The 14044-nt window shown below is 44.1% G+C and overlaps 1 protein-coding gene and 1 long non-coding RNA gene across 3 annotated transcripts in view; one reads left to right on the top strand and one right to left on the bottom strand.

The window, feature by feature from the left end:
• Positions 1-556: 556 nt before the first annotated feature.
• LOC306640098 lies at positions 557-11534 on the bottom strand. The gene is made up of 3 exons (XR_013757736.1): positions 10951-11534; positions 1005-1168; positions 557-806 (listed from the first exon to the last, which is right to left on the bottom strand). It is a non-coding gene; the product is annotated as an uncharacterized lncRNA (long non-coding RNA).
• PAK1 (p21 (RAC1) activated kinase 1) overlaps positions 9378-14044 on the top strand; it is a 129346-nt gene continuing 124679 nt past the window's right edge. Inside the window, exon 1 of one of the 2 annotated variants that reach the window (XM_079103984.1) lies at positions 9378-9854. The gene's annotated coding sequence lies outside the window, so the exon portion shown is untranslated. The remainder of the gene's footprint in view (positions 9855-14044) is intronic. The other variant, XM_079103986.1, reaches the window with a different exon arrangement.

The following is a 14044-nucleotide window of genomic DNA, read 5'->3' as shown; positions in this document are numbered from 1 at the left end:
TCTGACCACAATGAAATTTAGAGATGAAATATGTACTAAGCACCTACTATATGCTAGGTATCTTCTAGATACTGAGGACATAGTAGTGAACAAAAGGGATAAAGTTCCATTGTCACAAGGGGCTGGTGAAAGATAATAGATAAATTAAAATCTATCTATGTTTGGTAGTAGTATGTGTCATAACAAACGAACAAACAAACATCATCATCAACAACAACAACAAAAAACCCCAAAAGACAAAGCAGGGTTTAAGGTTCTGATCCAAAAACAGCCTCTCAGATGAGGTAATATTTGAGTGGAGGACTGAAAGGGGTGAGGGAGAGAGACTTGCAAGTAGCTACCTAGGGGAGGAAAGTTCTATGCAGAGAGAGGAGCAAGAGCAAAGACCCACAGTGGAAGGATGCCTGCCATATTCAAGGAACAAAAGTAAAAATATTTGTAAAACAAGACAAAGCATACATTTGGAAACTTACAAAAACACACTACCTTTGAAGAATAGCTTTGGCTATAAGTAAAAGTCCTAAGAAATCATGGCTTAAAAAACTTACTCTTTTATCTCGTAACAGAAGTTCTGGAGGCAAGCAGGTCTTGGCATTGGGGTGATGACTCAAAGTAGTTAATTCAAGATTTAAAAACTTTTTTTTTTTTTGGGTGGTGGTGGTACTGGGGAATTGAGCCCAGGGTCTCCAGCATGTCTGGCAAGCGGACTACTACTGCTACTACTGAGCTACATCCTGAGCTAGAATTCAAGATCTTTGTGATTTTCTTGGCCTTTTCCTCACGGTTTCAGGATGGCTGCTCCAGCTCTAGACACCATGTCCACATTTGAGGCAGGAGGAAGGAGGAGGATATAGAAGACAGAATTAGGAAGTAAAAAATGTTTCCAGGGCTCTTCCTTTTTTCTTCTTCTTCCCCTTTTCTCCCACCCCTTCTGTAAAAAGTTTTCTGTTGCTGGGCTACAGTTTACCACAAATTTAGTAGCTTAGAACACACATATTTATTACCTTAGTTCCTGTGGCCGAAGAATCAGAAGGGGATTAGGTGTGTCTTTTGCTCAGGCTGCACTCATGGTGTTGGTGAGCCTCATTCTCTTCAGAGCTTGCAAGCTCTCCAAGGTTGTTGGCAGAATTCACTTGCTTGCAGTTTTGGAACTCTTGGCAGCATACTTCTTAAAGACCAGTGAGAGAGTGAGAATAAGTCTGTTTGGGGTTCTGTATACACTGAGAAGGCCTGGGAACACTGGTATGCATAATAATGAGATCATCTAGTGGCTTAAAGTTTGATAGTTAAATACCATTCTTCATTTAAAGAAATCAGAGTCTTGGAGAAAGAGCATATTTGAGGGCTGACTCAAAAAAAGAAGAGCCTAGAACATCATGGACTAAAATGAAAGAAACTGCAGAAGGAATGATGGGAACATATCAAAAGGGCACCAGCTAGCACAACTACTGAGGAGAACGGCCTGGCAGTTTCTTATAAAGTTAAACATTTACCCATCCTACAACCTATCTCTTCCACTTCTGGGTATTTACCAAGAAAAATGAAAACATATGTCCACACAAACCCATATGCACATTATATAACAATCGTTGTAGTCTTTTCTTTCCTTCCTTCCTTCCTTTTTCTCTTATGGTACTGGGAATTGAATGTAGGGGCATTCTACCACTGACCCATACCCCCAGTCCTTTTTTTATTTTTATTTGAGATACAGCCTCATTAAATTACCCAGGCTGGCCTTGAACTTGTGATCCTTCTGCCTAAGCCTCCCAAGTTACTGGGATTACACTTTGCACTCATTCATTGTAGCTTTTTCTTAGTGGGCTAAACACTTGAAACAGCTAAATGGATAAACAAACTGTGGAAAATCCATACTGTGGAATACTATTCAGCAATAAAAGGGAATACTGTCTGAAGTATGAAACAATGTAGATGATCTGAAAAGCATTATGAGACCTGGAAATGCAGCTCAGTGGTAGTACACTCCCCTACCACTCAGTGGTAGTACACTCCCAGGAGGCCCTGGATCCAGCATGGGGAAAAATTATGAAAAGAAACTGGACACAAAGAAGTACCTATAATATGATTTTATTTACATGAAATTCTTGATAGCTAAAGTTAATTTAAAGTGACAGTAAGCAGATTGACTGAGGGGACTGACTGCAAAGAGGCTTAAGGGAACTTCCTAAACACATGGGGTTTGCATTTACAAGGTTATATACCTTTATCATAACTCAAGAAGCTAAACACTTAAAATGAATGTATTTTATTAATTTCTAAGTTATATTTTAATAAAGTTGATATTTAAAACTTGAGCAAAAGACCTGAATAAATACTTCACAAAACAACATATTGAGGGGCTGGAGTTGTGGCTCAGTGGTAGAGCACTTGCCTGGCAAGTTTGAGGCCCTGGGTTTGGTCCTTAGTACCACATATAAATAAAAAAATAAAATAAAACATCCATTGACAACTAAAAAATATTTTACTAAAAGAACATATCCAAATGACAAATAAACTTATGCACAGATGTTCAACTTCACTAGTAATCAAAGGAATGCTAACGTAAAGAAAGAACACAATGCCACTACATACTGTCCAGAATGAGTAAAGTAATATTGATAATACAAAGTATTAGTAAGAGTGTAGAATAACCAAAACTTTCATAAATTGCTGGTAGGAGTGTACATGAGTTAAATGATTTTGGAAAATAGGTTTGGCATTATCTACTAAAGTTGGTTATAATGTGAGCCTGCAAATGAAACCTAACTAGTTTGTGGCAGACACTTCTGGCACTTCCACAGTCCCATAGCCCATCTCTGATTTCAGTTGAAGCTATGGTGGACAGTTCCAGCTCTCCTCATGTTGTTACGCTGTCACTTCATATCTTTCTTTACTCTGCTTGGGACTTTCTTTGGTATATGTGGTAACTTGCTAGAGAGACCTTTAAGCAAAGCCCCAAAGTCCAGGGTAATCAACAACCCTGGGAACAACCCTCACCCAATCAGGAATGGAAGCCAGTAGATAAAAGAGCACTCATCTTTCAGGTGGTCTGTTCTGGGAGGCATTCTGCAAGCTTCTCTGAGATTATGACAGAAGTAATCTCCATTGGCTTTGCCTTTTCCCCTCTCTCATTCCAATGTGTTGGGATCACCTCCTAAGTAGACAAAATTCTCTTGAGTATTTACCTCAGGTTCTGCTTTCTGGGAAACCCAAATTTAGGTAACTGGTACCAGAAAAGAACTTCGATGGGATTCTGGAACTGAATCAATCATTATCAAATGGCAACAAAGACTCCCTTGTTGATAGTAAGCTGAATATGATAACCTCTTACTTACTGTACAATCATAATGACTAAAGCTCTTTACCTGTTGGTAGGCTGAAGTATAAGTGGGAGGAATACATCATATTATGCAATATCTTAACACAGGGATTCATTATTGCCCTTTTAAAGAGAAAAAGATTAAAGTCTTCCTACTCAGAGAAAGGAAATACTAAATGTAATTTTTGTCAAATAGTACTGACATTCAGAGGCCACAAACCACTGTATTTGAAGGTATAATTAAGGTTCTTTTACCTTGAAAGTACCAGTTTGCATTCCTTTGGGAGAGATATCAGCCCCATTGAGTAAGCATGCTCTAGCACTCAAATGGTATGGGGACAATGTTAATTATAACTTATGACTGGATTTTGTTAACTATCTTAAAATCCTTGAAGAAGGAGAATTCCAGGCTCAGGTCACTCACCTATCAATTCAATTCAGGACAATGGTGTGAAATCTAGAAGACGCCCCATGAAAGATTTTTTTTAAAAACTCTCTTTGGCAGTTAAAGAGGAGACAATGCTGAAAGTGAGACCCAGAATGTAATGGGGTGCTAGAGAAGTCATGATTGTCCCTAGCCCTTTTTATTTTTTATTTTGAGACAGTGTCTCACTAAGTTGCATAAGGTCTTGCTAAATTGCTGAGACTGGCTTTGAACTTGAATCCTCCTATCTCAGTCACCCAAGCCACTGGGATTACAGGCCAGCACCACTGCACTTGGTCATAACTGCTTTCTTATGCCAAAGGCAGGGTCCCCGTTGGTGGGGAGTGAAACTCTGAGACTTGGGAGGGAGACATTTGGATGGATGCAGCCTCTAGCAAGTATGTTCTTTCCATTTACTAATGTAGAGCAGCCCTACCCTTGACTAGAGATTATATTAGTTCCTTATAGCCATTACAAACTATCACGCATGCAGTGGCTTACATTCATACACATTTATTATTTATCTGAGTTCTGTAGATTAGAGGTCTAAAATGGATGTCAGTTGGCTAAAATTAAGGTTTTGGTAGGGCTGTTCCTTTCTGGAGGCTCCAAAGGAGGATTTATTTTCTTGTCTTTTCTATCTTCTGAAGTCTTCTCCCAAGAGCTGGGAAGTTCCTATCTCTGACTCCTTAATTTAATTATATCTGTGGTCCTGTCATCAAAGACATCATACTCAAAATTCCCAGGGATGAGGATGTGAACATTTTGGAGGAGTCATTATTCTGCCTACCATAGAGATGATACAAAGAGAGTATAGATTAGAATCAATTTATTGGGTTGAGATCTTGGGTTAAGTTACTTTATCCCTTCTATGCCTCAGTTTCCTCTTCAGTAAGATGGAGGAAAGAAGAAGAGTGATCTCTACCTGAAAGGGTTGTTAGAGATTAAGGAGTTGTAGTACTCAGAACAGTATCCACCACATGGAAAGCACCATATAACCATTTATTAAATACATTTTAATAATGGTTTGTTTGCCATGTGTCAAGCACTATTCTAGGTGCTGGAAACAGAGCTAGGAATACTTGTTCTTGAGGAACTGATGGAGTTGGATACATAAATGCAGTTACTATATCATAAAGTCATGTAAGTACTATAGGATTACAGCATTGTTAAGGCTCAGGGAAACTTTAGAAATATAAGTTGAGGGGTGATCCAAGATGGCAGACTAGAGGGTGACTGCATCTCCAGTCACTCCAGAACCCAGGATTCAAGAAGGGGAGGCATTGAGAGACTTGAACTAAAAGAGCCACGGGGTGAGTCTCCCCCACCCAGTGAAGCACTGCCCGGGCGGCAGGCCCGGATTCGGGTGGCTTATTAGAGTAGGGCAGGGCAGCTAGAGTCCTCCCCAGGCAGCCCTGCGCACTCTGGCGGTGGACTCCTCCCACAGGGCCAGATTCTCCAGCATCTCAGAGCAGGCCCCCCAGTGAGAGCCTTTCTGCACAGAACCAAGCTTCAAGTCCCTGAACCAGGGCGGCGAGTTCCTGCCCGCAGGTTGCTCCAGGTACCAGGACAGGGCAGCCAGGGACTTCCCCAAGCAGCCCGCAGCCTGGCCCCCTCTGGCGGGAAGCGCCTTTCCAGGCTAGCTTCTCGGAGCAGACAGCCCAGTGAGAGCCTTTCCACGCAGAGCCAGGCACAAGTCCCCAAGCCAGCGGTGATCTCCGGCCCGCAAGCAGCCTCTGGGACCAGGGCAAGGCAGTCAGAGACCTCTCCAGACGGATATGCCCCCTTGCCCCCCTGGCCGCAGGTTTTTTCCACGGGGTGATCCAAGATGGCGGACTAGAGGGTACTGCATCTCCAGTCACACCAGAACCCAGGATTCAAGAAGGGGAGGCATTGAGAAACTCGTACTAAAATAGAGCCTCAGGGTGAGTCTCTCCCACCCGGTGAAGCACTGCCTGGGCGGCAGACCCGGATTCGGGTGGCTTATTAGAGTAGGGTAGGGCAGCTAGAGTCTTCCCCAGGTGGCCCTGAGCACTCCGGTGGTGGGCTCCTCCAACAGGGCTAGATTCTCCAGCATCTGGGAGCAGGCCCCCCAGTGAGAGCCTTTCTGCACAGAACCAAGCTTCAAGTCTGAACCAGGGCAGTCAGTTCCTGCCCGCAGGTTGCTTCAAGGACCAGGACAGGGCAGCCAGGGACTTCCCCAAGCAGCCCGCAGCCCGGCCCCCTCCAGCGGGAAGTGCCGATCCAGGCTAGCTTCTGGGAGCAGACCCCCCAGTGAGAGTCTTTCCACACAGAGCCAGCTCCAAGTCCTGGAACCAATAGCGGGCTAGGGGAAGCTTTCCTTGGAAGCACTGCACTATCAAGTTACTCCAAGACTTCAGGCTACTGAAGGCAGGAAGGTGATACACTGAAAATCTACAGGGACACTATAAGCCAATAGAAGAATTCCAATTAAAATCCCAATGGTGTACCTTACAGAAATAGAGCAAGCAATTATGAAATTCATCTGGAAGAATAAGAAACCCAGAATAGCTAAAGCAATCCTCAGGAGAAAGAGTGAAGCAGGGGGTATCGCAATACCAGATCTTCAACTCTATTACAAAGCAATAGTAACAAAAACGGCATGGTATTGGTACCAAAATAGACAGGTAGATCAATGGTACAGAATAGAGGACATGGACACAAACCCAAATAAATACCATTTTCTCATACTAGACAAAGGTTCCAAAAATATGCAATGGAGAAAAGATAGCCTCTTCAACAAATGGTGCTGGGAAAACTGGAAATCCCTATGCAACGGAATGAAACTAAATCCCTATCTTTCACCGTGCACAAAACTCAACTCAAAATGGATCAAGGACCTCGGAATCAGACCAGAGACCCTGCATCTTATAGAAGAAAAAGTAGGTCCAAACCTTCAACTTGTTGGCTAAGGATCAGACTTCCTTAACCGGAATCCCATAGCAATAGAAATAAAAGCTATAATCAACCACTAGGATAGATTCAAACTAAAAAGCTTTCTCTCAGCAAAGAAAACTATCAGTAATGTGAAGAGAGAGCCTACAGAGTGGGAGAATATCTTTGCCACTCATACTTCAGATAGAGCTCTAATATCCAGAATCTATAAAGAACTCAAAAAACTCTACACCAAGAATACAAATAACCCAATCAACAAATGGGCTAAGGAAATGCACAGACACTTCACAGAAGAAGATGTACAAGCAATCAACAGATATATGAAAAAATGTTCAACATCTCTAGTAATAAGAGAAATGCAAATCAAAACTACACTAAGATTTCATCTCACCCCAATTAGAATGGCGATTATCAAGAACACAAGCAACAATAGGTGTTGGAGAGGATGTGGGGAAAAAGGTACACTCATACATTGCCGGTGGGGTTGCAAATTATTGCAGCCACTCTGGAAAGCAGTATGGAGATTCCTCAGAAAGCTTGGAATGGAACCACCATTTGACCCAGCTATCCCACTCCTTGGCCTATACCCAAAGGACTTAAAATCAGCATACTACTGAGATACAGCCACATCAGTGTTCATAGCTGCTCAATTCACCATAGCCAGATTGTGGAACCAACCTAGATGCCCTTCAGTTGATGAATGGATAAACTGTGGCATATATATACAATGGAATATTATTCTGCCATGAAGAATGATAAAATTATGGCATTTGCAGGCAAATGAATGAAATTGGAGGATATCATGCTAAGTGGGATAAGCCATTCTCAAAAAACTAAAGGACGAATGATCTCGCTGATAAGCGGATGAGGACATATAAGGGGCGGTAGGAGGGTTTATCATTAGGGTTAGGGTTAGGTTTAGGGTTAGGGATAAGGAGGGTGGTAAAAATGGAGGAAGGAAGGACTTTATAGAGGGAAAAGAGGGGTGGGAGGGGTGGGGGGAAGGGAAAAAATAACAGAATGAATCAAACAAGATTGCCCTATGTAAATTTATGATTTTTAATAAAAATTTAAAAAAAATATAAGTTGAATGAAGAAATCTGATATCTGAGTTTAGCTTTGTAGAATGAGTAGGTGTTAGGGCTCAGAGAATTGACGTACGTGTTCAAAGAAGGTTAAATAGTTTTTAGGTGTGGGTGGAGCAAAAGATATACAGTGTGAGATGAAGCTAGTAAAGATTTGTGCAAGCAGCTAGGTTGGGAAGTGTTGAGAAGTCTGAACTTGGGCTGGGGATATAGCTCAGTTGGTAGAGTGCTTGCCTTGCAAGCACAAGGCCCTGGGTTCAAATCTCCAGCACCCAAAAAAAAAAAAGTCTGAACTTTATCCTGAAGGAAATATAAGTCTTTCAGACTGTTTAAACAGGGAAGGACATCATCAGGTTTGTGGTTTTAAAAGGCTATTATGGTGACTAGTATGAAAAATAGATTGAATTCGGAGACACTGAACATTGTTACAGCTGTCCAGGTGGTGGATGAAGAGAAGGGCAAGGACTTGAAAAGTATTTGGGAGAATCCATAAACCTTGGCGACCAATTCCATACTGACATTGAGAGAGGAAGAATGGGGACCTATGCCTAGATTTCTGGCGTAAGGGTCGTCTGGGTTGGTAGTCCATTTGCTGAGATCAAAGAAAGTTATGTAAGAGAAACAAGTCTGGGGGGAAATGGCAATAGCTATTGCCAACATTCTAAAGGACTAAATGCATGCTAACTTCTAAGTTAGCATTATTATGGTAAAACTGACGCTTAGAAGATAAGGATACACAGGTATTACTATGATGTTGAAATTATGGCTTATAAATTTTAAGGTCCTATTCACTAACATTTATACAGCTGTGATTTGAAGCACTGCCATCTGATTCCAGACTTTTAGCAAACAATGCCATCTGTTTTGGACTTGATGAAATGGCGGTACAGCAGGGCATGAAGTAAAGCTGTTTATGAGTTATTGGAAAATGCATAATATGAGCTCAGGCGAAAGGTTTGGGTAGAAAGCAGCTTCCGTGACAGAACAGGAAAGGGATCCCACTTATTTCCCCTGTCAGTTTAGGACAGTTTAAGCTTCTCCATTATCATTCCTTCTCCCTAGCCTCCCGCACCCTTGCTCCCAAATCCTACCCGGAAAAAACAAACAACAATACATTTCTGCTCTGAGATCACAGAAGAGTCGCTAGTTTTCAAATTCAGTTTTTGCAAATGAGCTAAGGGATGCTATGGTGCTTTGTAAGCCTAAGACCCCAAACCGAGCATCTTTTTCGATCCGAACTATACTCATCTCGAAATCGCCCAAAAACTTTTCAGAAGAAATGCCGCTTCAAAAAAGACTACAAGAAGAGAGAACGCTGGCGGAGGGCCGAGACGTGGGCAATGACGTCACGGGCAACCGGGTGATTCCCGGGCCTCTGGCGTCATGCGCCGATGACGTCATCCCAGGCGCCGGCCTCCCTAGCGGGGATGGCCTCGCTCACGTGGGTCATCCAGCGCTCCCCGCCCCCTCCCACCTGCTGGAGGCGGGGCGGACAGGGCTCCGCCGGCGCCGCGGCTTCGTCGGGAGGGGGCGGGGGCTGGTGGGCGAGGCGGTCGGGCCCAGCCCCGCCGCGTACAATAGCGCGGCTGCGGCTGGAGCCTAAGGTGCAGACCACACAGTAGCCGCCCCTCGCGGCTTCCCTCACACGCCCCCGCCCCTTTACTCGCCCTCACGCCTCTCGGCTATCTGGCTCCCAGGCTCCACCATCCTACTCGTGGGACGCTTTCCCCTCACACTTTTGTCTCCCTTTTCACGGAGCCCAGCGCTCTTGAGATTCTCCCCGAAGAACTAAGTCTCCCTCGACTTCCCACCTCCTCTCTCGGACTCCAGCGGAGCCCCTCACGTCCCCGCCCCCGCAGATCTCCAGTCCTTCCCCCGCGACACCCCTCCGCGCGCCGCCCCGCTCCCTCCCGCGCCTCAGCGTCTCCTCCCTCGCCGATCCGTGGTCCTGAGGGGATCCCAGGCCGCTCGCGGAGCGCGCGCTGGCGGCGGCCGGAGGGAGAAAGTGAAGCGGCCGCTCGCGCACACTCGTGCGCTCACTCCAGGCTCGGCTGCGGCCACCGGGGTGGAGGAGGAGGAGGAGGAGCCGAGCGGAGCCGAGCGAGCGCGGAAGGTGAGCCGGCCTCCTGCCCGGTACCCCTGGCGTCGCCGCTGCCCGGGCCGGGGCGCGGGGGCTGGGGCGGTGCAGCGGGCGAGCGGGGTGGGCTGGAGGCCTGGGCCCATTCATTCTCCCCCGGGGGCCGGCCGACTGGGCTGGCAGGCGGGCGGGCGGACGGGCGGGGACTCCAGGTAAGGTGAGGCAGGCGCCGCCCCGCAAGGCCGTCCGCTCGAGTCGGGCCAACAAAGGCCCCCTGTGCATGCACCGGTGCGACCGCAGGTCTCAGACGCTTGGGCACTCCAGGGGCCCTAGAGTGGGGCATGGCGGAGGAGGAGCCGGGCCGGACCGGGCGGGCAGACAGGACCTGGTCCCGGACCCACTCCCTTCCGAACTTCGCGGTCCTCCGACGCTCACCCCGGCCCGCGACGAGAAAGCCTAGCAAAGCGGCGACCGATTCATACTGCATAGAGATCACCCGGTCCAGGCTTGGGGAATCACTTTTAGGGTTCAACTCCTTGGAAAAATAAGCTCGGTAGTACTCGACTTGTGCAACCCCTCCCCCACCCCGGGAATACTTCGTAACTTGGAAAGTTAAAACCAGATGGGGAAAGGAGTATCATAGTTATATCATGTGCATTATTCCATTTCAACCTTCAGTATCTTGAATCTTTTAACAGTAAATGTTACTGGGACTGTTTTGGAAGAATATTTGAGAAGTTTTGGGTGGTTCTTTGGTGGTGTGAACAAAGTCCTTGTTGGTTAAACCTCTTGGATAATTAATTGTCTTACCCTTTATTATATATCCAGAATTGCGAAAGGTGAAGGGAAGGGTTATCATTGTGGTTACCAATAAAAATAAAAGTTCATTAGTCTTGCCTTTATTTTGAGTTGTTTCAGAGAAGAATCTTCAGTTTTGCCTTCCGTGTCTCTGGGCTCTCTCAGTTGTCAGGAGAAAACAAGCCAACGATACAGAGATGCCTCCTCTGTCTTACTTTGTGGCTTCACCTACTAACTCTGTGACCTAAAGCAGGTCACTCCCTTCCAGCCCTAAACTTTCCGGAGTTTGCTTTTATGCTGCAGACACTGAGACTGGTAGCAGTCATCTACTCACCTTTCAAGATTCCTGCCGCTGTGAAGTCTCTGCTGGCATCCATCCTCTTCCTCCTCTGGGGTGCAGCTGACTTTCTTCCCACTGGGGCCTTCGGAGGTCCACTGGGATTTGTACAACTGCACTTGTAACATTTTTTGTTTCAATCTGGAAAGTCTACATCAGTTGCAGTGAAACCCATGCCCCACCTCACCTAGAAGTGGTACTTGTAAGGGTTTGGGATCACTGTACCCTGCAACATTCCCCGAAGGGAATGAACTACATGAACTTAGGGTTCTACCAGGTGATTTTGCTTTTTCAGTCATTGTTTTATCCAACATTACTGGAGTGTGGAGAGCTATTATGTTTCAAGCCTTCTGCAAGGGCTATGGGAATTCAGTCTCTGTCTTTCTAGAGCTCAGAGTCTAGTGGGTGAGGTAGACATGTAAACAATGAAGGCCCTCTGGGGGACTCCAGTTGTACAGGGAGTAGTGTGCAATAATTGAGGTTGCTGGACCTGTTTTACAAGTCTTGTCCTGGCCAAAGAGAGCCCTGCAGAGAAGGTGACTGGTCCCTCATCCATAAGAGGGCACTTGATTAAAAAAAAAAACTTCTTCAGTTCAACTTAATATACATTGACTGAGCACATGAGCACATGTTTTGAGGTGCATTACAAGGCTTGGAGGACACAAAGGAAGGATCTTTGTGAAACAAAACCTAATCACATCAGTGTCTCCTGCTGAACCTTTCATTGTTCAGAGATTAATTTCAGACTCCTTTACGTGTAATAAGAAACTCTTAAGAGATTAGATTACTGCCTGCCTTCGCAGCCTCATTTTCATCTCCACTTTTGCATGTGCATGTGGAATGCCTGCCTTCTCTTACTTGACTGTGGAGAAGTCTTGTTGGATCTCTGGAAAGGGATCCCTTAGTCTTTTCCTCCTTTCCCCCCATGGAATGAGTTGCTTTTGTAGGTAACATTCTTATAGCCCTTTATAGCACTTCTCAGCCTTAAAGTTTCAGGAGTTTGCTTTTATGCTCCAGAGACAGGCAGGCAATCACCCAATGCCTAGGAGTTTGTACCTACCTTTTTCCATTAGCCTGTGAATTTTTTGATAACATGATCTGTTTAGTTTTAGTGCCTAAGTTCCTGGAACTTAAGTTCCTGGAACTTTGAATAAGTGTTTGAATGAATGTGTATGAATGAAGAAGCAAGTCAAGACCCATGAGATAGATTACCTAATCCTTTGGGTTGAAACAATTAGTTCTCAAAGTGTGGTCCCTGGACCAGGATTGTCAACATAATCTGGGAATTTTGTTAGCAATTTAATGGGTCTTACCTCACACCTACAAATAAAAAACTGGGATTGGGCCTTAAAACTTTCGCTTTATCAAGTCCTCCAAGTGATTCTGATGCTTGTTAAAGTTTAGGAATCACTACATTAAGAAATCTGATCTTGATAAAATCTGTATCCTGCCAGTTAGCTCCCTCCATTCTTTTTCTTCCATAGCATCTACTGCCTGGCATGACATCCCATCCCATCCCACCCCACACCATATCTATCCATCCCCCATTAGCTATCTCTTACCACTAGAATGAAAACTTTAATTTTTGGGGGGATTATATTCAGGGGAGCTTAACCACTCGGCCATATCCCTAACCCTTTTTATTTTTTTATTTTGAGACAGAGTCTCACTAAGTTACTTAGGGCCTCCTCAGGTTTCTGAGGCTGACCTCAAACTTGCAATCTCCTGACAGCCTCCCAAGTTGCTAGGATTTCTGATGTGGGCCACAACACACTGGCTAGAATGAAAACTGCTTGAGAGCAGTAAGTTTTAACTGTTCAAGTTCATTGTTTTAAGCCCAGTGCTGAGGATATTGGTGGCAGACAGCAAACATTCACGTTTGTTGAATGAATAAATATGATCGTCCTTTTTACTGCCAATTGCTGCGCTGGGGTTTTAGTTAAGAATGGTTCTCAGTGAGGAGGAACCACATTCCAGTGTACGGATCTAAGGGAATTCTAACATTTTTGGATTAATTAATTAACATTTAGCTTGGACTTTTCTTCCCTTTTATTATCTGTCTTTCTACAACCAAAGCCAGAAGTTTTTTTTCTGTGTGTTTGTGTGTGTTAGCAAAGGTCCTGGAAACTGTTGAAATATCCTAGGCCAGGGTTTTTTCTTGCACCTTAACTTTTGAGCCTTTTAACTTGAAATTGTCTCTTCTGGGTCTCCTTTGGTTTTTAATCTTTCTTCAGTGATACTTAAAACCATTCAAGGGCCTATTATGTGTCTACACACAAAGGTTTCTCTTCCTTATGTAGCTCTTAAAATGCTTTTTTCTTTCACTTTCTTATTAGCCCTAACATACCATGCCCAGTTTTTTCCCTTCCTAATGTCCCCTGGGGAGAGTGTCTTCATTTACTCATCCATTTCCTTATGAACAGTTATTGAGTTCTTTTCCAGTTGTTTATGTCCTGGTACACGTACATGTCCTATGCTGAAGCAGGATGGGAAGCTATGTATAGGGTGCAGCCCTGTCCTTAAGGAGCTGAAGATAATATAGCATGATTCGATAAGGGCTTAAATGAAGAGATAAAAGAGAAGAGTATGATCAACATAGGTGGGAGAAAGCTGTCTTTGTATTATTTTTTTCTTAATTTTAGGGATAAATTTGTCAAAAAGTGTTTTGGTAAGCAAATTAAAAAAATTAATTTTAAGTGTTCACTGACTTTGTTGGGAAAAACCAAAAAAATGAAGGTAGACTGAGTAGTTGCCAATTTGGGAGAATTCTCAATTCTATTATTGTTGGTTTTAATGAATTTTCTCTTTTTTCCTTTTTTTTTTTTTTTTAAACTTCCTATGTCATAACCAGAAAGTGGGGAAAATTCTTTTTTAAAAATATAGTAAGGAGAGTTAGATGTTTAAGGTTATCCAAAGAATGTACCTCTTCATAGATAATTTAATTATTAAGGGGTAATGTTATAATTCATGATGGTGTAATAATGAAATGCCTAGGAAAGTTAGGGGACCTTAATTTAGTATCTGTCTCACTGCATGACCTTGTAGTTTTGTGCCTTTTGTCCTAATTGTAAAATGGGGATATAACAGTTGC

This window comes from Sciurus vulgaris (genome assembly GCF_902686455.1).
Source record: "Sciurus vulgaris genome assembly, chromosome: 11".
NCBI classification, from domain to species: Eukaryota; Metazoa; Chordata; class Mammalia; order Rodentia; family Sciuridae; genus Sciurus; species Sciurus vulgaris.
This window is presented reverse-complemented; position numbering and strand designations above follow the sequence as displayed.